The sequence below is a fragment of the Bos indicus genome, chromosome 11 (genome assembly GCF_029378745.1).
Source record: "Bos indicus isolate NIAB-ARS_2022 breed Sahiwal x Tharparkar chromosome 11, NIAB-ARS_B.indTharparkar_mat_pri_1.0, whole genome shotgun sequence".
Taxonomy (NCBI): domain Eukaryota; kingdom Metazoa; phylum Chordata; class Mammalia; order Artiodactyla; family Bovidae; genus Bos; species Bos indicus.
Genome location: NC_091770.1, coordinates 64,846,066 through 64,871,306, shown reverse-complemented (window position 1 = coordinate 64,871,306; position 25,241 = coordinate 64,846,066). Strand labels below are relative to the sequence as shown.

The 25,241-nt window shown below is 40.3% G+C and overlaps 1 long non-coding RNA gene across 3 annotated transcripts in view; it reads right to left on the bottom strand.

Moving 5' to 3' along the window:
- The window catches only part of LOC109566222 (uncharacterized), a 133,764-nt gene that overhangs the window by 87,099 nt on the left and 21,424 nt on the right, over positions 1–25,241 (bottom strand). The window contains exon 3 of one of the 3 annotated variants that reach the window (XR_011569316.1): positions 4,296–6,357. The exons of 1 other annotated variant lie outside the window; for it this stretch is intronic. This is a non-coding gene — a long non-coding RNA (uncharacterized lncRNA). Of the gene's footprint in view, positions 1–4,295; positions 6,358–8,900; positions 23,473–25,241 lie in introns of those variants that run through there. One more of the 3 variants, XR_011569315.1, reaches the window with a different exon arrangement.

The window sequence follows — 25,241 nt, the reverse complement described above, 5'->3', positions numbered from 1 at the left end:
TGAAAAGGACATCTTTTTTGGGTGTTAGTTCTAAAAGGTCTTGTAGGTCTTCATAGAACCGTTCAACTTCAGCTTCTTCAGCATTACTGGTTGGGGCATAGACTTGGATTACTGTGATATTGAATGGTTTGCCTTGGAAATGAACAGAGATCATTCTGTCATTTTTGAGATTGCATCCAAGTACTGCATTTTGGACTCTTTTGTTGACCATGATGGCTACTCCATTTCTTCTAAGGGATTCCTGCCCGCAGTAGTAGATATAATGGTCATCTGAGTTAAATTCACCCATTCCAGTCCATTTTAGTTTGCTGATTGCTAGAATGTTGATGTTCACTCTTGCCATCTCCTATTTGCCTACTTCTAATTTGCCTTGATTCGTGGACCTGACATTCCAGGTTCCTATGCAATATTGCTCTTTACAGCATCGAACCTTGCTTCTATCACCAGTCACATCCACAACTGGGTATTGTTTTTGCTTTGACTCCATCCCTTCATTCTTTCTGGAGTTATTTCTCTACTGATCTCCAGTAGCATATTGGGCACCTACTGACCTGGGGAGTTCCTCTTTCAGTATCCTATCATTTTGCCTTTTCATACTGTTCATGGGGTTCTCAAGGCAAGAATACTGAAGTGGTTTGCCATTCCCTTCTCCAGTGGACCACATTCTATCAGACCTCTCCACCATGACCCGCCTGTCTTGGATGGCCCCACGGGCCTGGCTTAGTCTCATTGAGTTAGACAAGGCCGTGGTCCTAGTGTGATCAGATTGACTAGTTTTCTGTGATTACGGCTTCAGTGTGTCTGCCCTCTGATGCCCTCTTGCAACACCTACCGTCTTACTTGGGTTTCTCTTACCTTGGTCATGCGGTATCTCTTCACGGCTGCTCCAGCAAAGCGCAGCTGCTGCTCCTTACCTTGGACAAGGGGTATCTCCTCACCACTACCCCTGATGACCTTGAACGTGGAGTAGCTCCTCTAGGACCTCCTGTGCCTGCAGGATCATATGCTGGATCATATGGTTGTTCTATTCTTAATCTTTTAAAGAACCTCCATACAGTTTTCCATAGGGACTGCCCAATTTACATCCTCGCCAACAGTGTACACACGTTCCCTTTTCTGCAGTTTCTCATCAGCACTTGTTATTTCTAGTCTTTTTGATAATAGCCTTTTTAACAGATGTGAGGTGATATCTCATTGTGGTTTTGATTTGCATCTCTCTGATGATTAATGATGTCCATGTACATGTATTAGTGATCTTTGTGTACTTGTTGGCCATCTGTATGTCTTTGGAAAAATATCTATTCAGATCTTCAGCCCATTTTTTTTTCAGATTGTCTGGATTTTTGCTATTGAATTATATGAGTTCTTAATAAAATTTGAGTATTAGCCTCTTATCAGAGAAAAGACTTATAAATATTTTCTCCCATTGAGTAGGTTGCCTTTTCATTCTGTTGGTTTCCTTTGCTATGCAAAAGCTTTTCAGTATGATGTAGTACTTCTTGCTTATTTTTTGCTCTTGTTTTTGGTGTCAAATTCACATCATTAAGATTTATGTCAAGGAGCTTCCTGCCCAAGTATTTTTAATAGGAGTTTTATGGCTTCAGGTCTTGCATTTGTGTATAGTGGAAGTAGTGGTAAGTTTCATACCTTGCATGAGGTTGTCCAATATTTCTAACACCACATTAAAAAGTTGCCTTTTCCTCCCTGTACATTCTTTCTCATACATTAATTGGCCATATATGTGTGGGTTTATTCTGACCTCCCTTTTCTATCCCATTGATCTATGTGTCTATTTTTATGACAACAGTACACTATTTTCATTACTATAGCTTTGAAATATTGCTTGCAATTAGAGAGTATAATCGCACTGACTTTATTCTTCTTTCTCAAGATTGCTTTGACTATTGGGGATCTTTTGTGATTCCATACAAATTTTAGAACTGTTTGTACTAGTTCTGTGAAAAATGTTGTTGGACTTTTGTTACAGATTGCATCTGTAATTTGCTTTAGGTAGTGTGTACACTCCAGTACTCTTTCCTGGAAAATCCCATGGGTGGAGGAGCCTGGTAGGCAGCAGTCCATGGGGTCGCTAAGAGTCGGATACGACTGAGCGACTTTACTTTCACTTTTTACTTTCATACATTAGAGAAGGAAATGGCAACCCACTTCAGTGTTCTTGCCTGGAGAATCCCAGGGACGGAGGAGCCTGGTGGGCTGCCATCTATGGGGTCGCACAGAGTCGGACACGACTGAAGTGACTCAGCAGTAGAAGTAGTAGTGTGAACATTTTAACAATATTATTAATATTCTTTCTAATCCATGAGCACAGAAGATCTTTCCATTTATTTGTGTTGTCTTCAGTTTATTTTATTAAAATCTTATAGTTTCCAATATAGAGATCTTTCACTTCCTTGGTTAAATTTATTCCTAAGTATTTTATTCTTTTTTGATGCAATTATAAATTGGATGGTTTTCTTAACTTATCTTTCTGAGCATTCATTTTTAGTTTATGGAAACAATAGATAATTTGCGTATTTTGTATTTGCAACTTTACCGAATTTATTAGTTCTGATAGAGTATTTAGAGCTTTCTATATATGAATAATATCATATCATCTGCACACAGTGACAGTTTTGCTTCTTTCTTTCCAGTTGAGATTCCTCTTGTTTCTTTTTCTTGCCTAATTGCTCTGATTAGGACTTCCAATAATACCTCATATGGTGTGTGCTTACTCTTTGTGATCCCATGGACTGTAGCCTGCCAGGCTCCTCTGTCCATGGAATTTTTCAGTCAAGGATATGGAATGGATTGCCATTTCCTACTCCAGGGGATCTTCCTGACCCAGGGATCAGACCTATGTTGCTTGCATCTCCTGCATTGGCAGGCAGATTCTTTATCACTAGCTCAACCTGGAAAGCATAGGATTTCCAATACTATGTTGAATAATAACAGTGAAAGTAGACAGGCATTCTTGCTTTGTTTCTGACATTAGAATAGTTTTTCAGCACTGAGTATAATGTTAAGTTGTATTATTGTAATCATCCAATGGACATGAGTTTGAGTCAACTCGGAGTTGGCAATGAACAGGGAGGCCTGGAGTGCTGCTGTCCATGGGGTCGCAGAGTCAGACACAACTGAGCGACTGAATTGAACTGACTGATAATGTTAAGCGTTGGCTTATTATATATGGGCTTTATCATGTTGAGGTACATTCCCACTATACCTCCTTGTTGAGAGTTTTCATTATAAATAGATATTAATTTTCTCAGATGTTTTCTATGCATCTATTGAGATGATTATTTTATTTTTATCATTCATTTTATTAAGATGGTTTATCACATTGACTGATTTTTGGGTGTTAAACTATCCTTGAATCTCTGGGATTCACAAATTCCACTTGCTCAAGGTATATGATCCCTTTAATATATTGTTGAATTCGGTTTGTTAATATTTGTTGAGGATTTTTGCATCTATATTCATCAGAGATATTAGCCTACAACTTTTTTCTCATAGTGTCTTTATCTGATTTTGGTATCATGGTAATGTTGGTCTTGTAAAATGAGTTTAGAAGATCTCCTCCCTCATCTATTTTTTTGGAAGAGTTTGAGAAGAATTGATATTAATTCTTTGAATGCTTAGTAGAATTCACCAGTGAATCCATCTGGTCCTGGATTTTTATTTATTTGGGAGCTTTTGAGTACTGATTCAATCCTCTTAATAGTAATTAATCAGACTTTCTTTTTCATTATGAGTGCATCCTGGTAGGTGGTATGTCTTCAGGAATTTAACCATTTATTCTGGATTATTCAGTTTTTTAGCACATAATTGTTTATAGTAGTCTCTTATGACCTTTTGTAGTTCTCTGTTGTCAGCTGTAAGTCACTCTCTTTAATTTCTGATTATATTTGAGTCCTCTCTCATTTTTTCTTGAGAGTCTAGCTAAAAATTTGTCAATTTTATCTTTTCTAAGAACTAGTTCTTAGTTTCATTGATTTTTTTCTATTTTATTTTTAGTCTCTATTTCACTGATTTCTGCTCTAATCATTGTTATTCCCTTCCTTCTACTAACTTTAGGCTTTTGGTTCCTCTTTCTCTAGTTCACTGAGGTGTAAATTTAGATTATTTTTTCTTTTTAATTCATTTTTTTATTGAAGGTTAATTGCTTTAAAGAATTTTGTTGTTTTCTGTCAAACCTCAACATTAATCAGCCATAGGTATACATATATCCCCTCCTTTTTGAAACTCCCTCCCATCTCCCTCCCCATCCCACCCCTCTTGGTTGATAGAGCCCCTGTTTGAGTTTCCTGAGCCATAGAGCAAATTCCCATTGGCTATCTATTTTACATATGGTGATGTAAGTTTCCATGTTACTCTTTCCATACTCTCACCATCTCCTCCCCTCTTTCCATGTCTGTAAGTCTATTCTATATGTCTGTTTCTCCATTGCTCCCCTATAAATAAGTTCTCTGGTACCATTCTTCTAGATTCTGTATATATGTGTTAGAATACAATATTTTTCTTTCTCTTTCTTATTCACTTCACTCTGTGTAATAGGGTCTAGGTTTGTCCATCTCATCAGAACTGACTCAAATGAGTTCCTCTTTATGGCTGAGTAGTATTCCATTGTGTATATGTACCACAACTTCTTTATCCATTCATCTCTTGATGGGCATCTAGGTTGCTTCCCTGTTGTAGCTATTGTAAATAGTGCTGCAATGAACAATGGGATACATGTGTCTTTTTAAATTTTGGTTTCCTCGAGATATATGCCAAGGAGTGGGATTGCTGGGTCATATGGTGGCTTTATTCTTCGTTTTTTAAGGAATCTCCATACCATCTTCCATAATGGTTGGATTAATTTACATTCCCACCAACAGTGCAAGAGCATCCCCTTTTCTCCACACCCTCTCCAGCATTTATTCTTTGTAGATTTTTTGATGATGGTCATTCTGACCAGTGTGAGGTGATATCTCATTGTAGTTTTGATTTGCATTTCTCTAATAATAAGCAATGTTGAGCATCTTTTCATGTGTTTGTTAGCCATCTGTATGTCTTCTTTGGAGAAGTGTCTGTTTAGGCCTTTCCCCCACTATTTGATTGGGTTGTTTGTTTTTCTGGCATTGAGTTGTATGAGCTGCTTGTATATTTTGAAAATTAATCCTTTGTCAGTTGTTTCATTTGCTATTATTTTCTCCCATTCTGAGGGTTGCCTTTCACCTTGCTTATAGTCTCCTTTGCTGTGTGAAAGCTTTTAAGTTTAAACAGGTCCTGCTTGTTTACTTTTGTTTTTATTTCCATTACTCTAGGAGGTGGGTCATAGAGGATCTTGCTTTGATTTATGTCATCAAGCGTTCTACCTATGTTTTCCTCTAAGAGTTTTATAGTTTCTGGTCTTACTTTAGGTCTTTAATCCATTTTGAGTTTATTTTTGTGTATGGTGTTAGGATGTTTTCTAATTTCATTCTTTTACATGTAGCTGTACAGTTTTCCAATGGCATCCCACTCCAGTACTCTTGCCTGGAAAATCCCATGGATGGGGGAGCCTGGTAGGCTGCAGCCCATGGGGTCTCCAGGAGTCAGACACAACTAAGTGACTTTATTTTCATGCCTTGGAGAAGGAAATGGCAACCCACTCCAGTGTTCTTGCCTGGAGAATCCCAGGGATGGGGGAGCCTGGTGGGTTTCTGTCTATGGGGTCACACAGAGTCAGACACAACTAAAGTGACTTAGCAGCAGCAGCAGTACAGTTTCCCCAGTACCATTTATTGAAGACGCTGTCTTTGCCCTATTGTATATTCTTGCCTCCTTTGTCAAAAACAAGGTATCCATAGGTTCATGGGATTATTTCTGGGCTTTCTGTCTTGTTCCATTGGTCTATATTTCTGTTTTTGTGCCAGTACCATATTGTCTTGATGACTGTAGCTTTGTAGTATAATCTGAAGGCAGGAAGGTTGCTTCTTCCAGCTCCATTCTTCTTTCTCAAGAGTGCTTTAGCTATTCTAGGTTTTTCGTATTTCCATATGAATTGTGAAATTTTTTGTTCTAGTTTTGTGAAAAATCCTACTAATGCTCCTGGTTTTCCCCCTAGTTCCTTCATCCACTGAGTTTTGGTTGGTTCTATCCATTCGTTTCCACCGGTCAGGTACTCCTGTCTGCTCTCAGCTGGTGTTCTGCACGCACTTCTGTGTCCAAAGGTGTATTCCTGATGTATCCGTGGAGAGAGATATACTCCATGTCAACCTACTCCTCTGCCATCTTGTTCTTCTAAAGTTAAATTTTTTAAAATACTTTTCTTGTTTCTTGACGTAGGCGTTTATTGCTATATACTGTGTTTTCTTTATGTAGTCTGGAAGATTACTATAGAAAATAATATTTAACATATTTTTAGAAAATGAACATGGAAATTTATATAACTTTCAGCTAACTTTGAGTAGAATACATTAGAACAATAAAATTTAGACAAAAGTATCTCATCCTCTACCTCTTTTCTAAGCAACTGAATTTTTTGAATTATTTTATATTCAGTTTATATTCCACACAAAGAAGTAATGATCTCTTTTTTTATACTTGCACACCTATAAAAATGATATAAAAGGAACAATTTAATATTGCATCAAAGGCACTGAACTGAAAGAACTTTCTTAAGAGACAAAATATTTTCATCATGAAAAATGAAAATATAGATTGTTGCTACTGTTTTTAAAAAAAAATTAAAGAAGTGGGGAAAATTTACCATCTTTCCTAATAGAAGTAAAGCTTGGTATCTTGTGAAGAACTCATCTGGGTATTTCTCTGCTACATTTTTTTTGACCTGTGGGTCAGCAAGTCAGCTATCACAACCTTAAGAAGTGAGCCCTCAGAAAGGATTTCCCTAAAGATGGAGGAAGAACTCTATGAATAGGATAACACTGTTTTGACCAAACACAGTTGCTTGGAACCATTTATGAATGAGCCATAAATGGAATTGAATGCTATCCCCAGTTTAACTTTTTTCCCTCCTCACATTCTTACACACCAAAAATCCTATCATAAGAGGCAGCCGTGTAAGTTGCCAGAAGCCCAGCAAAGACGTATTAACGATATGACCCTTTATGGTGCAAGTTTATTTATATTCAGTGAAGTAGGTTACTGACAATTTGGCCATTAATTTTCTGTTTATAAATCGTATTTTCCTTGTGTAGTCACTTCAAGACTTTGACATTCACAGTCGTGTTGAAAGAAACAAGTTTATTAAAGAAGGCAAAAGAAAAAAAGATTGGTCCTTTAAAGTTTACCAAATTGTACATGTCAGCCACTAAGTAAAATTCTGGTTTTGAAAAACAGCAAAATGCCTAGCATAGTAGAAAGAGAAGGAAACACGCTGTGTGTATTCAACTCACATATTGAAGAGGAATCAGATCAGCAAAGAAAATCTAAGTATTCCACCCCCTAAAGAAACATAATCCGGAGTTTATATCAGATGGTTTATAGGAGTTTATTGGAATATACAACAGGGTTCATGTCGTGTGTCACAAGGTGAAGCCTGTTCACTGGTGATTTACAAGCCGCATGTGCCGGCGTTACTGTAATTTATAGGACGCAGATGGTCCTGGGGTGCCCCGCTGACTTGTAGCTGAATCAGGACCTAAGCCCTGTGTGTCATCTGCTCTGGGTACCTCAGGCTCACTTCCAAAATTACGCACCAACATATTTCTGTTCTGAACTGGAAGATTCCAGAAACCTTTACCTTGTAACAAACGCAGCTTTTTAAAAAAAAATGCAGTGGAGGTGGGAAGAGAAGCTAAGAAGGGACTTTTTTTTTTTTTTTTTCCTCCCTCTGCCTGAAGAAAGGTGGTTTCAGCCTCTTCCTCTGGGAGTTTTCATCAATAGGTTTGTCACCGCCTTATTGTTAACAGGGAAATGAGATGCTGCCTTTCTTTTTGAATGAGTCCAGGAAAGAGGAAGGCTGAGATATTTAAAAGTTTTGCCTATTTCTGAAATGAAGTGGCAAAAAGGTTCTTTCCCTAGCCACCTTCAAAACCCTTATATAATTGTGTCTTTATTACGAATCCTCTTTATCACCCTCAAAGAGTATGGGTCAGAGAGATGGTGTAATAATGTGAGATGGATGTCTCCAGAATCTAATGTAAATGAGTTGACCTTTTTCAAAAGATTGTTTTATCAGCACTTTAATTCACAAATTAAGGCACACGTGTTGGTTTTGAACCAGCTTTCAGTACCTCCATTTTAAGTTTCTAGCACTCCTTGTTCTGGTGCTAATATATTTCATGTTTTGTTTGAAACTTTGTTGGCCAAGGAGGGGCAGTTAAAAGAAAGGACCCTTGAAGTTCCATTTGTACTGCTCAGATATCTCCCTCGGAGCCTGTTATTGAGAAATTGAGTTGAACAATCTGGCAATCACAAACACGTGCCTTAATAACATGTTCCAGCACCCATGCACACTGCCACCAAGAGCTCCCTTGTCTCCACACCAGCTGGCCCTCGCAGCCCTGGGGATGGTGGGAAAGATAAGAAAAAGTATGTCCAGTCCGTCCTTGCCCAGTTCCATGGCGAGCACAGCACTCCACAACAGTCCTGCCCATGTACATGTCTTGTGAGCTGCATACATCATTCTAAACTCTCCAGTAGCCACGCTCAAAAAGTAAAAAGCAACAAGTGAAACTAAACAATAAGAGCGTTGCTTAATAATAATATGTTCAAACTACTATAAATAAAATAGATAAACAGCAAGGTATACTGTATAGCACAAGAAACTACATTCAATACCCTATAATAAATTATAATGAAAAAGAATAGATATGTATATATGTGTAACTGAATCACTGTGCTGTACACCAGAAACTAACACAACATTATAAACCAACTGCACTTCAATAGAAAAAATAAAACGGTATATTTTTATACAAATTTTTATACACCCAAAATAATATCATTCAATAAGTAATTTAATGTTAAAAGTATCACTGAGATATTTTACATTTTTCTGTACTACATCTTCAAAATCTGGTGTGTATTTTACATGTACAATGCATCTGAATTCAGACTGATCTCAGTTCAAGAGCCCCATGGTAATATTGGGTTGAAGACTAGAGTACTGCATAGCACCTTTCTGGAATAGGCCTCCCAGGAAGAAATTGATCTAGAAAATCTGAAACAAGTAATAATTTCCATAAGGAGTAGCCATTCATACATGTTTTAATGTATTAAAAAAATAGATGTATGCCATGTGTGCATATTTGTTGTTTTTTTATCAAGCAAAAGGGGAAAAAAGGAGTCCAAGAGGAGAAGCTGGAGAGCTGTAATGGAAATAAAATTGACAGTCTCTCAAAACTCAGGTGGCACTTTCCTTTTCCAGTTAATTACGGTTTTAATTACATGGCTTCTTGCGACTCCTTGATACCTAATAAACCAGACTCTTTGGGGCGGCCAAGTTGGGTTTTGCTTGAACTGCAGGTGTAAGACTCAGCATGAAACATAAATCAACTTCTTAAACATGCTCCCAAGGTGTGTTCAAGCCTTTTCTTCCTGTTTGCTTGTAAAATCACATCTTTTCACCATTGTTGGCACAAAAATGATTGAAGCAGCTAGGAGCTGAATAATGGCTTTGTGTTTTTGTCTCCCTTGGCCTGGCATGAAACATTTTTGCCTCAGATGAAATAGAATAGTAAAATAGAAGATATGATTTTTTTTCTCTTTCAGTCTTATGAATAATATATACTTCTAAATATTGACCATTTCACTTAAGAAAATAAATACCTGCAAGGGAAAGTAAAAAATGAAGACTCTGGGAATACATTAGGGTTGCCAGTTTGAGTATTTGGAACCCATGAGATCTCGGAAGATACATTTATTCCAGAGAAGTGCGGCATGAGGTCAATCAAGTTCAAATACGGTAGAGTGGGGACCAACGGTGCCCGGGGGCTCTGCTGCCACAGAGAACAGGGAGGAAGAGAAGCTTTCCCGAAGCTCTCATTGGCTGAGAACCGGCAGCATCTGATGGCATTATGAGCAGCTTGCAATTTAGCCTCAGCGGCAGGAAAATCTGCACTTGATCAGCTCTGCCATAACCAGTAAACGTCACCATGGCAGATACGGACTTCACTGGAAGGTTTTGCAGTGCCTAGTGATAATTCTGCCAACTCTCCCTCCTTCCCTCCTCCATCCATAAAGAGAAAGTGCGACATATGGTATTTGCATGTTATCACAAAATATGAGATACTGGGTGACATAAATTACGTGTGAAGGGGGTTTAGCCCATAATTTCTAGTAATTTCAAAAACATGAAAATGGCTTTTGAAGTAGGAGAGAGGGCCTTTTTCCTTGGGGAAAACTTCAAAACACATCACACGCTGTATAAACACAAATGCGTTTACCTTGCCAGGGCCTCCCTTTTTTTCTCCTTGGAATCCTGGCTAATTGTCAACGTTGTCTGTGTTCTAACAAGAGGTTTCTTTTTTCAGACCTGAATTACTTGAATTTGAGCTCTGTAACGTGAAGTTCTGCTGTGACTAGCGACAGCGGGGAGGGGTTGGGGGCGGAGGGGGGGGTGTTGTTTGCTGGGGAAGGAAGTTGCTGCAGACGAATCACAGTCTTTTTATGAAAGAAGATCTCATGCTGGTTCAGGATCTGTGGTTCCTCCAAAATTCTCATCAATAATGCAAAGTTTTAAAATGTCTTCTTGTCTCTAAGGGATGTCTACTTGTTCTGCTTCTCCCATTAATTTTCATTGCCCTCTGTTCCTGCCTGGATATGCCAAGGATCAAACTTAAAGACCCAAGTTACAGGGCATGATGTAAGCCTTGGAAAACCCACACGTCTGGTTCCTAACAGCCCCCACCATCACTGTTTTTTGGAAAATATTTCTAGGGTGTGTGTATGGGTATATATGAACTCTAGACAGGTGGACACTTTGACTTTATATTAGCAATGAAGAACTAAAAATGCATTTGTTGCAGGAAGGGGGACCCCTGCCAGGGCCTTGAGAGTGGGCTTCTATCAAACACTCAGAAATGAATTGTCCAAGGAGACACACATGCTGACAAAGCAAGAGACTTTATTGGGAAGGGGGCACCTGGGAAGGGGCTGGAAGGTAAGGGAACCCAAGAGAACTGCTCTGCCATGTGGCTCACAGGGTCAGGGTTGATGGTGATGAGGTTAATTTCCAGGTTGTCTCTGGCCAATCATTCTGGCTCAGGGTCCTTCCTGGTGGCGTACTTATTGCTCAAAGATGGATTCCAACAAGGAGGATTCTGGGAGGCTGGCGGTATATATGGACTGGCATCTCCTTTTGATCATTTCCAAATTCTTCTAAGTTGGTGGTGCCTTATTAGCTCCACATTCCTTACCAGGACCTTCTGTCATAAAATAACTCCCACAAATGGTTACTATGGTACCTGGCCAGGGTGGGCAGTTACAGTCAGTGTTTCTCCTAATATATGTGTTGGTTTTATTGTAACCACAGTCATAAGAGTTACCTAAGTTTTATCATCTATTTAAAACAAATGCCAATTTAAAATAAATGCTATGTACAATAGTCAATTAACAAATATTTGCTGATCTGTTCTACTGTAACTCCAAGGGACAGGAGAATTCTCCTGATCACCTAGCCCAATGCTTAGTACACAGTCTGTGCTCAGTAACTCCTGGTTGACCAAATAGATGAACTGGCATCAGACCTTTCCATCTTTCCTAGACAGGTGAAAATAAAGTAAGAAGCTTTGAATCCCAATTCCACAGTTGTGCCAGGATACAGAAAAACCAAGTCTGCCATAATTAAAATGTTCATCAAGTTGTGAAAAAAGGCTGGTAGACTAATTTAGACCTTCCTTGATTTCTGAATTCCTCCCTCTCTCTTCCTCATCAGTGCTTCCAGTTGGCCAGAAACTCTAAGGAGATTATTTACACTTCAATGCCAAAGACATCCTTCCTGAGGCCATCCTTCCTGGGAGGGGGAGGGGGGGTTAACTGGGGAAGCAAAGAGAAATATCATTGAGAAAATGCTGCAACTTAGTAATTTACTAGCAATTGGGTAGCCCTTGAGAGTTTAGAAAGTGCTTTCATAGACTTTTCTTTTCCAATTCGCATAACAATCTTGTATGACAAACATCATCATCTTCATTTCACAGAGGAGACTCAGGGAAATGAAGCGCCTTGCCTAAGATCACAATGCTAAGACACAACAGAACCTGAATTGATACCGAAATTCTGAAACCAAGGAGAGGAGTTGTTTTTTGTAAGTCGTATTTTAAAGTCGAAATATAGTGTATGTGACAACTCTTAAACATTACCTAGTAAAAATGTTTTTGTCTTGATTAGATCCCCAAATTTCCTTCCCAAAGGCAACTACTACCTATAACACCTTCAGTATTCTTAAAAAAATGTTATATATATATATAAACATACGTAGGGCTTCCCAGGTTACTCATTGGTAAAGAATCTGCCTGCAATGCAAGACACGCAGGTTCCATCCTTGGCTCTGGAAGATCCCCTGGAGGAGGGCATGGCAATCTACTCCAGTAATCTTGCCTGAGCAATCACCATGGACGGAGGAGCCTGGTGGGCTATAATCCATAATGTTGCAAAGAGTTGGACATGACTGAAGCCACTTAGCAGGCACACATAAACATATGCACTGTGCACACACACACACATGTGCACATACATACACACACAAGTAGGGACATAATACCAAGTTCTTCTGGGTTTTTTTTTTAATTTTTTAAAAAATAGTTTATTTGGCTGTGCTGAGTCTTAGTCACAGCACACAGGATCTTCAGTCTTCGTTGAGGCATGTAGAATCTTTAGTTGTGGCATGCAAAATCTCAGTTGCAGTATGTGGGATCTAGTTTCCTGACCAGGGATAGAACCCAGGCCCCTTGCATTGGGAGCTTGGATCTTAGACACTGGACCACCGAGGAATTCCCCACCATGTTCTTCTAATCATAACTTTCTTCACATAACCTATAGTTTGGTGGACATATATGTAAAGTTTCCCAACACATTTAAATCTACATTCATGCACGCTAAATCACTTCAGTCTCAATTAGAAATGAATATGAGGGCATGGCAACCCACTTCAGTATTCTTGCCTAGAGAATCCCAAGGACAGAGGAGCCTGGCAGGCTACAATCCATAGGGTTGCAAAGAGACGGATGTGACTGAGCAACTAACTCTTACACTTTTGACTTTACAAATATAATGTGTTTCCCTTTTGCTGGGCTTTTAAATTGCTTTTAGGAATTTGTCATTGCAAAAATGCTAAAATACAAATTCAGGTTCATGACAACAATCATTGATTTTCTTACAAGAAACTGGGTCCTGGTGACTGGGTTGTCCCCTGGCCTTAGAATGATATAAAATACCCTGCGTAGACTGAGGAAGGAGTTTCCATTCTGTGTGACTTTTAAGCCATCCCTTGAAGTCTCTGACACTCAGTTTTCCCAGATGTAACATTAGAAAGTGACACAGCAGGAAGTTCTAAAGAAATAGAGCAGTATGATGGGAGGATATTCAGTGTAGTATTAGGAAACCTGAGTTCTGGTCTTAACAAGATCTATAATAACAAACCCTCTCAAAGTAGGATCTCTGAGTCCTCCTATCTCCTCCAGATTAGTCTATAGGGGAAAGAACAACTTCTTCCAGTCACTACATTTGCTGGCAGTACTTTCAATGTAATGAAGACAGTGTCATCAACACTATGGTTGGGTCATCATCCATGTCTCCCTTTTTAGATAGCCACATCTCCTCTTTACAATTCCCATGTATTGGAGAAAGCTGACATCAGATTGGAGCTCAAGACTCAAGCCTAAATTTACTTATATAATCCCTTCCCCAGATCTCAGATCATGATGGACCAAGTTGAATCACAAAGACAGAAAGCTCTGGAAAAAAGAGATTTCTCAGTCTTTTAGGAGGCTCCCTGGAGAGGGAAACAGGTAGATCTGAGAAGCATTTGTGGTTATTTTTCAACCACAAAGAGATGCCAGCCTTGGGGTTAAGTTAACACCAGAAAGGAAGGATGGAGAGAAGGAAATTTAAGAGTGCCTTAGTGATATTCCTAAAATCACTGAAACACAACAACCCAAAGGCCTGCCTGACTTTGCTTTCCATTTGGATGAGTCAGTAAGTCCCTTTTTGGTTTAAGTCTTTATGGATAAGTTTGAATCAGATTTTTCTCTTATACACATTTGAGGTCAAATTAAACAACACAGAATTATATATCAATATAAATACTTATATAAACAGTTTATTGATGCTTATTAGCTACAGGCTGTATCTTACATACTTTATAAACATTATCCCCTTTAACATCATTGCAACCCAAAACACAGATACTACATCTGGTGGATGAGAAAACAAGCTCAGAGATGGTAAGAAACTGTTCAGGTTACGCAGCTAATCAGCAGGGGAGGTGGGACTGCTTGTCTCCAAACCTTGCCTTAAATCTATACACCTCTTCTAGGCATGATGAGTAGATGTGCTTACTCACTTTATCATCATGCTAAGCTACATCGTGAAGGGTGAAATCGGTCTCTGGTACCCTGCCCTGTCAGAATCTGTCCCCACAGAGACACTCAGGGTGCCAGTTATCCCAAAATCAAAGGCAAAGGAACTGCTCTCACAGGCAGGCCACAACCCTACCTCTTAAGCTTCCTGTAGCCTGACATTCACTGGATCAGGGTACCATTCTCCTGTTGCTAAGTACCCACTCAAATAAATTACTTATGGATAAATATGTTTTAAATGATATACTCTTCACAAGAGCATAATTGCACTTTACCAGAAACCTTTGTAATCTTCACTCAAAGGGGAGACTAATGGAGAACACTGCAGTACCAGCTACATTAGAAGATGGGAAGATCTGACTTTCAGATAGTTCTCTTTGGGTGATAACGTTTATCACTCACAAGACTACATCAAGCTCACATTTAATTAACTGAAAATTTGTAACTTGATTCAAATCTGGTAAAAATCAAGAAGAAAATAGTTAACCAAAAATAAGAAATAATTACAAAGAAAATTGACAAACTACTGGAAAAAATGAAGACTTCTTTGAAGTCTTGTGTCTGATTGCTTATAAACTAACGAACATACACACCCACAGTATACAATATCAGTACAATACAATACAATACAATCTTTTTTTTCTGTTTACTGGATTAATTTGTAGAGCTCAAATTAATCATTACTGTCCATTCCTTTGTTTTTATTTTTCTACAGCATATATACTTTGATTAATTTCTTCCATATAACATTGTTCTCCTTATTGTATTTTGTTTATATAAATCGGAAGAAGCAAGGAAAGAAGGAAGGAAGAAAGGAAAGGAAATGATAAAGGGGGGCATCTAGTTAATATCAAAAACAACTGTTTGAACAGACTTTCAGGATTAAAATAAAAACTGATGCTACATTTGTAAATTTTCTTCTGTGCCATAATTTAGACTACAGTGCATATTTTGTTAGGTTGATTACTACAAAGAACTAAGAGAATCTCACCAATAATTAATTAATTGTGCAATTAAAACCACACACCTGAATCTTCCACAAATGTTTAAATAAATCATTTTTAAAAGAATTACTATGTAGTTGCTTTCCCAGATGTTCCAAAGGCAAACAGATGTGTTATTTAGCATACTTTAGGACTTGAACTCTATTTGTCTTTTCTTATAATTTTTCCTTTTATTCTCAACTCTAAATTCCCTGGGTTAAAAAAAGGTGGGAGGGAGCAAAGCCCGTATTGGTACCAACAATTAGAGTCAAAAAAAAAAAAAAAAGTCAATAGATGTTTTGAGAATCAATAATTAAAATTAAACTACAAATAAGTTAGGCTTCCCTTGTGGCTCAGCTGGTAAAGAATCCGCCTGCAATGTGGGAGACCTGGGTTTGATCCCTGGGTTGGGAAGATTCTCTTTAGAAAGGAAATGCTACCCACTCCAGTAATCTGGCCTGGAGAATTCCATGGACTATATACAGCAAATTTCACTTCACTTGTCACAAATAGGTTATGTATTATTTGCATGAGTTGGGAAAATCTATCACAGTAAAATTTAGAATACAAAAAACATAGAGACCTTTACCAGCTGAGCCACAGGGGAAACCCAAGAATACTGGAATGGGTATCCTGTCCCTTCTCCAGCAGATCTTCTCTACCCAGGGATCGAACTGGGGTCTCCTGCATTGCAGGGAGATTCTTTACCGACTGAGCTATCAAGGAAGCCCAGAGATATAATAGTAAACATGCCCAAATAGCCCAAAACACTTTCACATTGTATTATCTCAAGTAATCCTCATGACCTCTCAGTGAGAAAGGTGCCTTTTATTATTCCCATTTGCAATTACAGAAACTGAGGAGGGGAGATTCCTCAAGTTTTCACAGCTCATGAGTTGCAAAACTAGGTAAAACTGGATCCTAAAACCTCTAAATCCCATGCATGCTCTTTCCACTGTATAATCCTTTCTTCCAGGAAGTGAAGATTTTGACAAGTTGGAAAAGAGCTGAAGAAAGAGATGTCAAGGCAGACAGCAGGGAACATTGATATAAAGTGGAAAGAGTCTATGAGAAAGAATTTGATGGACCTATGGAAACCCAGTGAACACATATTTAGAGTCACATGGGAAGGATGAAAAGCTATGAAGCTTTAAAATAAAGATTTATTTTCTGGTGAAACAAAGTGAAACTGCCCCACTCTAACAAAGTGTATTTGGTGGCAGGATGGGTTAAAGGCCAGTCTGGCAGAAGGAGCTTTGCTGGGAAGGTTGTAAAGAGCACTAATGCTTTGGGGAGGGGGTCAGGGAAAAGATGGTAGGAGGCCACTGGCTGACTTACAGCCAGGCAGGAAGGGCTATTTCCCTCCAATATCATTTCTCCAAGAGGAAGAATGGTAACATGGTTGCTGTCAGAAGTTGCATGGCTATTAACGAGAAAACAATCTACATGAAAGTCCCCTGGCCTCAAATCCATCACTTTACCTTTTTAATTAAGCTCACAGACCCATCCCCAAAACACCTTAAGAAAGAGAAGAAGCACACTCAACCAGAAAAATAAAGCAAGGTGGCTCAGATAATGAAGAATCTGCCTGCAATGCGGGAGACCCAGGTTTGATCCCTGGTCAGGAAGATCCCTTGGAGAAGGAAATGGCAACCCACTCCAGTATTCTTGCCTGGAGAATTCCGTGGACAGAGGAGCCTGGCAGGCTACAGTCCATGGGGTGGCAAAGAGTTAGACACAACTGCCTGACTAACACTTTCACTTTCAGCTAGACATCCTTATACCAGGATTGCAAGACAGTAAGGGAGGGTTAACAGACTAAGAATTCACCCACCCCACTTCTCTAGGCTTCAAGAGGACTTCTTTTCCAAGAAGATGTGGATCCAAAATTTAACTCCACATTTGCTTACACACTGAGAAAATACTCAAAGTGTGACACCTATCTTACAATTCAAAAGAACAAAGAAGTCAGTGAGAAATCCAATAAGATCTAGAGGGGAACATTCACATTGAAAGGACAAACGCTTTCAAACATGTATAAAGAATCTTTTTACCACTTTCTCCATCCATGTAACTCACCTCCCCATGAAGGAAAAATAGTCAACTATGACAGACATGGTGCTCATCATGAAAACACTGAAATCAATGGTCCAGTGATCCGGCCAGTTATGTAGGAAATAATGGTCAAAGCAAATCTTAGAGAAACAAACCCAGGTGTTCTGGTTCCTTTACCGAGGACTGCAGCCAACACCACACTCTATCTGCAAGAGGAATTAAGCGCCCACTTAACAAAATGGAAACTCCAGGTGTCCCACCCCCAGCCAAGAGCAGGGGTTCAGAGTTTCACATTTTGTTTTCACTTTCAGTGCATCTGTCAACTTTTCCTGGGAGGGGTCATTCAGAACTCCTACACCTGATTTATGAATTATTTTAATTAAGCTACCCATTTGCTAATGTCTGTGACCTTCCTTGCCTGGTGGCATGACCCTTGGCAGGAATCATCTATAAAACTGCCTCTCCTTTTGCAGGGTAGGTAACTCTTTGGTTTAGAGGCAGCAGTTTCCAAATGCTCCCATTTGGGGCCAAGTTCTCACTAGGCCAACTGTGAATTCCAGTCTAGAACCTCACACAATCAATGTTTTTGGTATGCTCAGAGACTGGTAAGCACTGAGAGAGGGGACCAAGGACAAACTGTTATGGAAGAGATCATGAATAAGTCGTTTAAAAAAAAAATCATTCTGTTAGAACAATTACATAAACACCAATAGAGTGAGCCTTGGAATTCTTTCAGAACAGAAGGATAAAGAAAACCAGATAGCTGTAGCACTTTCCCTACTATGAATAGCTATAATACTGCTGCTGCAGAGTAAGGGAAGTATTTCCAGTAAAGACAAGAAGAGGAAGATCTAAGGCATTTGGCAGACATTGATAACAATGATTTGAAAAAGTGGGGGAAAGCCCTGGAACGTTTAAACAGAATTACAAAGGATTTTGTCAGATTCAGATGGAGAGAAAAGTCCATAGTTGGAGATGAAGTTGAGGTTCTGCTCAGAGGGAGCAGAGCAGCTTTGATGCTGAGCCGCGAGGCTGCCTCTCCTCCGACGCCTTGCGTCAAGCCTTTGAGGACTCAACGGTGGTCTGATTTACTTGGCGCCAAAATACACATGTTGCTTAGAGATAGTCTCAAATGTGTAGCAAATGCGGAAGGCAAGCGGCAGTTAACTGAACTGAGAGACGTGAATGCAGACTTCTAAGAATAAACCTAACTGACTTGGGCCCAATAAGGGAGAGGAGAAAAATTGGTGCTTAACTCTCCTGCAACCTGGGTGGGTTGCACCAAGGTTAGGTTGTACAGTTACAGAGGCCCCCCCGAGCTCCAAAGGGCCCCGGGCTAGGTTCAAAACTACAGTCGCCATCTTGAAATCTGTAATACTTTCCCAGCATAGAGCCTCACATCTTTGTTTTGCTCTGAGCCGGGCGAATCACGTAGCGCACCCTGCTCTCATAACAGAGCAGGGTATGGTATCTAGGCTGCAGGACCACATACAAAGCTGAGGATTTCTGATTCCTGACCCACCAGCAGGCGCAAAGAAATATGGAGGAAGTCGAAGTTGAGAATTTTATGGACAAAGTGAGAAATTTGATGAGATGGAATATTTTTTCCTTCTTGGTTGTAGCTTGACCAAGATTTGTCTTATGTTCTTTACTGGCATTACAGCTTTCTTTAAGTCATGCAGACTGTGGTTCATTAGAGACAGGATTGTAATCCCCAGGCCAAAAAGAGGAAAAATGCCCCCTCAGCTCAGTCCTATTGAATATGCATTAACTACCCTGGATGGGAATCTTTGTTAGGCCCTATTGTGACTGTTTTAGAAGAGGCTGAACTGGTTCAGAGAATTGGAGAAAGAATAGCACTGACCTGGTTGAGTACCAGAGCAGGGTGAGTAATATTCAAGGAACTCTGAATAAAAGTTGGTCTGGAGACACTGAGGAATAGATCACTGCTGGATTAAAGTAGATCCTATTTCCTCCAGATCCTCCCCTCTGCAACCTTTCTGCAGTGTCCTCACAAAAGAGCATACTGCTACTGTAACCCAGAAGGGCGATACCAAAATATTACATTTCAATAAATAAGTAATATAATTAAGAGTAATCTTTTCCATATCCCACACTCAGCACGAAAATTAAACAAGCCCGCCTATAATTCCAGAGACAATAACTGAAGGGGAGGGGGCTAAGGAAACAGATGAAAACAATATAAAGACATGCAAAACTGCTATTAGCTTGGAATAGATAAAAGAATTTCTAAATTACAGCTTTTGGTAATGTTTAAGTGGAGAGTCTAGTAATCTGGGTGCAAATTGAACTTGGGGACATTTGTTCTTTGTAAAAGAAAATAGATTAAGGGGGAAAAAAACCAGAGTTGCTAAGCCCACCACCAGAAAACAAATCTTCAGAGGAGGCCTCCAGAGCTTTGAAACAATGCATAAACTCCATCACCACAAGGCTTCAAAGTTAGGACACCACGCGTAGGCCTGCCTGGTGATTTTGAGAATTGAAAGGGAACCTAGAAATCATTCAATTTGTAAACGTTTTTCCTGGTAGGAGAGGTCTTTGGTGGGAGGGTCTCTTCTACTAAAGTCCTCAATGCACAGAGGAGGTAACAGGAAGAAAGGAAGCCTCTGTGGTCCGCGCCATCTTGAACCCAGAGTGGACATCATCTGACCAATTCTCCTGCAGATGCCCCAAAGAACATGGGACTTGCCCCAGGTCATACAGCCTAACAGAAGTGGGTCTGGGTCCTCAGCCCGGGCACCCTGAGGCTGTGCTGTGCCAAGGTCCAGTCTGGGCCCTCTCTACTCTGTGGGTCCAAAATGAAGATTTTCCAGGAATTCAGATTAGAAGTTGATGAAGGCAATCCTGAGAAATTCTCTCTGCCCTGTTCACTGAGTCATTGCCATTAAGAGTTCAGAAGTCTCTGAACAAGGCCTTTCGTGTTGTCACTCCTACCCCCAAATGCCACACACACACACACACACACACACACACACACACACAAATGTGCGCACATTGACTGTGTTTTAATGTAACCAGAGCCTTTTTTTACTGAGGAAATACTCCACAAAAATGTAATATTCATCTAATTTTGAAAAACTCCCAAAATAGACTCATCCAGATTTGTGAGCAGCTAAGTGCTATACCCAGTAGTTCTCAAACTGGAGTGTGCTTCAGAACCCCTGAAAGTTTTTTCAACAGACTGCTGGGCCCTTTCCCCAGAGATTCTGGGGTGGAGCTTGAGAATGTTCATGTCTGACAAGTTCCCAAGTGATGCCTGATTTGCGAGTCCAGGGACCACACTTGGATACACCATGGCTGAAAAGTCTGTTGGAGGGAGTTTTGGCCCCAGCAGGCATGCTACAGGGCTGAACGCCCCTTCCAAAGAGATGACATCTGTAACCTCAGTGCTGTTTTAGAGTCTGCTGGAGTTGTCCTCAACAGGAAACATCAAGGGCAAGGCTGGCTAATACCCTCAGCTTCTTATGATACTTTCTTGCCCTGCAAGATGATCTGACCAAGGGATGGGTGTCAGATCTCTTAAAGGACTCCTCTGGTCTTCACCAAGTGCAAATTTAACCAGTGGGGCAGGACAGGTTGGCTGTGTCAACAGTGGCAAAACCTAGAATGTTGACAGGATCATTGAAGGAGAAAAGAGGAGGGCATGGAGCCATGCTCAAGGGAAAGGGGATGAAATTGGCTTGAAATTTCCAGACCAGCTATTTCCATGGTCTCAAATCTCAGGTTCAATCCCATGTTTCTTTGCCAGGTAGGAGGCAGTAAAATGTTCACTGAAGGAGGAAAACTAAAAGCAAAACCTTCTAGAGTTGATAAAGCTGGTGTTCATTAACATTTAAAGAAGCAGTACTTTTTTATATTCCAATAAGTCTTTTATGCTTTTGGATAAAATTAACAGACAGATTTCTCCTTCCAATTATACTTTCTATGAAAACAATACAATTGAGTTCAGAGAGACGTTATTTCCAAATTAGGTTATTTTCTCATTTGTGTTTTAATTTCTTGCTTAGTTCTCATCAGAAATCCTGTGAGCTATGCGTTTTAATTTATAATTAAATAACCAAGTAATAATAGAGCATTACTAATATGCTGGTCATAAAAGGGAGTACTTTAAAAGAAATACATAAGGACAAACCATGGTGAAGAAAATAAGAAACACAGGTTAATTTTAAGTTGAAATTTGGTTCTTAATTTGCCATTATTACAGTCTCAACTCAACTCCATAATAATTGCCCAGCTATGTGCTAGTAATTTAATAGACATGAGAGAAACTCACAAATTTTTAAATGTGGGGGAAAGTGCATTATAATTATTTAACATAAGATAATGTCACCACCCTTAAAATAGTTTGAAGTACCCCTAGCAGCCAGCCATCTGATTCAATTTTTTCATAACATCTTTTCTGTAGCAGCACTGACCAGAGCCAGCAAACACTGTGTAAACCATTTCAAATGTCCAGGCATCTCAGATAATCCACGCTGCTGGCACACACGGAATAAGCCCAATCCTATGAGAACCATCTAAAACTTGAATGTGGCCTTCATAGCCATCATGCTAACCTTTCAGCTACAGATTCAACATTACCAGTTGTACTAGCAGGGTTCTCCGGAGAAACAGAACCAGAAGGAGAATACACACACACACACTCACACATACGTGTACACACAAAGACACAAAAGTGAGCAAGAGAGAGAGACTGAGAGAAGGAACAGGTTCATGCCATTGTGGGGACTGGAAAGACTGCAGTCTGTAAGGCAGGCTGCAAGTTCAGGTACGAGTTGATGTTGCGGTTTTGAGGTGAATTTCTTCTTGTGGTAACTTCAGTCTTTGCTGTTAGGCCTTCAACTGATTAGATGAGGCCCACCCATATTCTGGAGCTTAATTGACTTTACTCAGAATTGACATGTACACACTGCTGTATTTAAAATGGATAACCAACAAGGACCTACTGTATAGCACAGGGAACTCTGTTCAGTATTATGTAACAACCTAATTGGGAAAAGAATTTGAAAAAGAATAGATACATCTATACGTATAACTAAATCACTTTGTTGTACAACTGAAACTAGCCCAACATTGTTAATCAACTATATATACTCCAATATAAAATAAAAAGTTAAAAAAATTAAAAATAAATAAATTATAATCACATCTAAAAAATACCTTCACAGCAGCATCTAGATAGGTCTTTGACCAAATAACTGGGCACCACCATCCAGACAAGGTGAGGCATAAAATTAACCATTGCATCCTCTCTCCCTTTGGTTTCATTGATATGTCAGTTAACATTCAAGCCACTGCTAGGGACAAGGACTTCATTCCCTTGTTTTATGCTTGAGATTTAGAGTCACACTGGCTGCCGGCCTGATTGTTGAATCCAGGAGACAGTGAGCGTGCCTGGCTGAGTCCACACAGGGCTGGTAGCAGACCCACCTGCCTGCAGAGTCTGACCTGCTCCCTGCCTATGTTGAGCTTACCCAGCAGGCTCAGCCCCTTCCAGGCAGGAGCCTGTGGTTCCAGCAGCTACATTTGATCCTTGGGTTGGGGAACAGGATTCGCATGTCTGTTTAACCATGGTCTGTATGAGGCTGCCCCTTGTTGGGCTTCCCTGTTCGCTTAGATGGTAAAGAATCTGCCTGCATTTCAGGACACGTGGGTTCAATCCCTGGGTCAGGAAGATCCTTTGACGAAGGGAATGGCTACCCACTCCGGTATTCTTGCCCGGAGAGTCCAATGGACAGAGAAGCCTGGAGGGCTACAGGCTACAGTCCATGGGGTTGCAGAGTCGGACACAGTTTAGCAGCTAAACGCGCATGCATGCCCCTCCTTTACTCCTTTACCTTTAGGGTCACCCCATCAGTGCTGTCTCTTCCAAGCCGTGTGACATCAGTCTCCATTTTGGCTTCAGTCTCCTGGATCACAAAATGGGGCTAATATTACCTACATCATAGAGATACTGTGGGGTTTAATAAATGTGGTTATGAATTTAAAGCATCTGATGAAAATATCGGAAAAAGCAATGGCACCCCACTCCAGTACTCTTGCCTGGAAAATCCCATGGACGGAGGAGCCTGGTGGGCTGCAGTCCATGGGGTCGCTAAGAGTCCAACATGACTGAGCGACTTCACTTTCACTTTTTACTTCCATGCATTGGAGAAGGAAATGGCAACCCACTCCAGTGATCTTGCCTGGAGAATCCCAGGGACGGTGGAGCCTGGTGGGCTGCCGTCTACGGGGTCACACAGAGTCAGACACAACTGAAGCGACTTAGCAGCAGCAGATGAAAATATCCAATTGATAGTAGATGCTCAATGCACAGTTTCAAAATTTTTGAAAATTTTTAGGCAGTTTCTATCACAGTCTTGGTTCATTTGAGGTCACTTCCAGACAAGTTTTCCTCCCACAGTTTGTATTAGTTTAATGAACTGTTAGCCCAAAAAGCAGAATTTTACACCTCATCAGTTTCAAAGACGAATCATTTGGGCATATTACCTGTTGAAGAAATCATTCTCAGGTTCAATGGCCTCTGCATCTTACTTCCCACCCTTTCTAAGTCTTACAAATCATCACCTTAGGTCTGCCCTCTCCAAATTCTTTGGAAACAGTTTTCCATCAGCTATGCATACCTGATTCTAATCCCCAGGTTTATGGTGTCTCTATTCACAAGGAAGATCTTGTCAAATCCAGGCTTCAAATGTTTAGTGACCTTGTTGCCATGAGCAGACTCTGGGCTGGTGCAGGACTTGCCAAAATGCAAGATCCAGTGCCTGTCTTCAGAAGCTTCCACCAGTGGGCAACAGGAACGCCACAATGCAAGGATAATGCAGCATGAACAGTGCAGCAGGGGGAAGCAAGGAGGATCAGATGGCACAGAGCAGAGACATCCCATCCCCTTCTGAGGTCCAAGAAGGGCCCCAGAGGACACAATGCCTGAGGTTAATGTATAGGAGAAGGATTTAGCCAAGCAGGGAAAGCGAAGAAGCTTGTTAATTTCAGAGGAAAGAATCCATCCAAAGGCAGGGGATGGGGAAGACATAAGATGGCAAAGGAGGTGTCCAGCTTGTTAGGGCCAGATCCCAGGGTACCCATGGGGCAGTGGACTGCACAGACCCACATGAAGGATATGAATGCCACGCACACACTGCTCTATCACGCTGCACACCAAGAAGAGCGATTGAAAGAGTTTATACAGGGAAGCAACTGGATCCAAATGGCATTTCGGAAGATGACTAGAGCCTTGCATGGGAGGAGAATAATATTTCTTTTCAAGATTTTCAGTGCCACAGCTTAAGGCAAAGAAATCCAGAAGAAAATCTATGGCAGATTTCTTTACTCAAGGGCTAGATTTTAAAGATGTTACAACTGGGAAGAGAGGTTACAATGCTCTCACAGTGAAACAAGTAAAAGGAGTCATAGATTTAAGAGCGGGTTGGGACCTTACAAGGCCACCTGGACCATGTCGCTGCTTGGATATAGCCATGGCTGCTGGGCTGGCATAATGGTGCCAAGACAGCTAAGGCTTGGGAATTGACGTGACTGGCCCACAGGACAGAATCACGGGTTGAAGGCCAGAACGTTGGTTTCTGCTGTGCCTGGAGACCTCTGTCTACCACAACCTTTGCCATGACAAATGGCAAGTGGAAGAGAAACAGAACTGACAACTGGCTTCTTCCTTCAGATC